This window comes from Vombatus ursinus, unplaced genomic scaffold (genome assembly GCF_900497805.2).
Source record: "Vombatus ursinus unplaced genomic scaffold, bare-nosed wombat genome assembly UNPS02014778.1, whole genome shotgun sequence".
Taxonomy (NCBI): domain Eukaryota; kingdom Metazoa; phylum Chordata; class Mammalia; order Diprotodontia; family Vombatidae; genus Vombatus; species Vombatus ursinus.
In genome coordinates, this window is record NW_020954556.1 from 49,756,822 (window position 1) to 49,758,538 (window position 1,717).

Here is a 1,717-nt window from a genome sequence, read left to right on the forward strand (position 1 = left end):
GGGGGGGGGGGAAAACTGGCCCCAGTTGGATGTCAGTCGCCTTTCCTTCACATCTGGCGCAGCCCTCCCCACACATATTGGCACCATGCCCTTGTTCCTTCTCTTCCTTCATTCTCTGCCTGAGTGCTACAGCAATGTAATGTGTTGCCACAGTAGTCAGAGCATTTTCATTTTTCTATACCTCCACCTCCTCCATACGGGGTGGGGAGAGTCAAGGTCTGCTGCTAGATGCCATAGAATGGGGAAAGGGAATAAGCATGTAGACAACACTTACTGTGTGCCAGACACTGTGCCAAGTGCTTTACAAATATTATCTCATTTGATCCTAACAATAACCCTGTGATGTAGGTGCTGTTATTATCCCCATTTTACAGTTGAGGAAACTAAGGCAGAGAAAAGTTAAGTGACTGGAACAGGGTCACATAGCTAGGAAGTATCTGAGACCAGATTTCAACTCAGGTCTTCCTGACTCCAGGCCCAGTGCTCTATCCACTAGGCAACTTGACTGTTTAAAATGATGAGTTGAGGGCATACTGGCAGAGACTACAGAGGCAGCAAGGAAATTGCTAAGTGGATCCAAAGCATAAACCCATGGGACAGGTTGTACCAGCTTTTCAAAGCTTAGGGACTGGTGGGGAAGGGTGTGCTAAGTGAAAGTGTTACAGATTGCAGATTAGCCTTCTCTGCTGTTAATTCATCAGGTTGCTCTCTCATTAGACTTCTTGATTCAGAGACTTTACCCTTGCACATAATTATGCTGCGGAGTTTTGAGAGTTCATAAGTAAAGGAGAAAATGTCTAGTCCTCCAACCTGTCCAACCCAAACATCAGGTGACCCAGCAGATCTCCCAGACACCATTCTAGTTTAACAAGTACCTAATCAAGAATCTCCTCTAAATCATATCCAACAAGTGGTTATCCAATCTTTGCTTGAAGACTTTCAACCACCACCTCCCAAGGCAGCCTACTGCACTCTTATTAGGAAGTTTTTCTTTACAATCAACCTCAATTTGCCTCTTTAAACTTTCTACCCATTGCTGTGGGACCAAGGAGAGCAAGTCATCCTTCCTCTATGTGACAGCTCTTTAGCAATTTGAAGACAGCTATCATAATTGCTCAGATCTTCTCTTCTCTAATCTAAATATCTAGTTTATTCGATCAATCTTTTCAAGAAGGCACCTAGAATCTCATTGATGTATGTATACCCTTCAACAGTGTAACTAACTCAGCAACCCACAGGAGATCCTATCCCTGAATTGTGAGACAGCTATAGACCAGCAGCTCCACAATTCAGTTTCTTCACTTTAAAAATGGATATAAGAAAATATGTTTTCTCCATTCTCTAGTAGTAATGGTAGATAATCCCTCACATATGGGGGAAAGCACTATATTGGTAGTAGAAAACCTTGGTTTTGGTTTGGCCAGTAACTAATTTTATGACCTTAGTCAAGTTACTCAAATTTTCTGGGCCTCCCGTTCCCCATAGTACGCCCACTGGGACTATTTCCCCAACTCCTATTCAAGTGGACTGGCCATGTCCCCAGAGGTTGGTGACCATTACTCTTCCCTCAGGGTTGTCCATTGGCATTGTCTGCCCCAGCTATTTATACTATTGGATAAGCTCCACTGGGTATCCATTCATATGAATGTTGGAATCTGAGCAGTTAATATTTCTTTATACAATTTTTGAGCTTTCCTGTGTAGATGTACAGACTAAA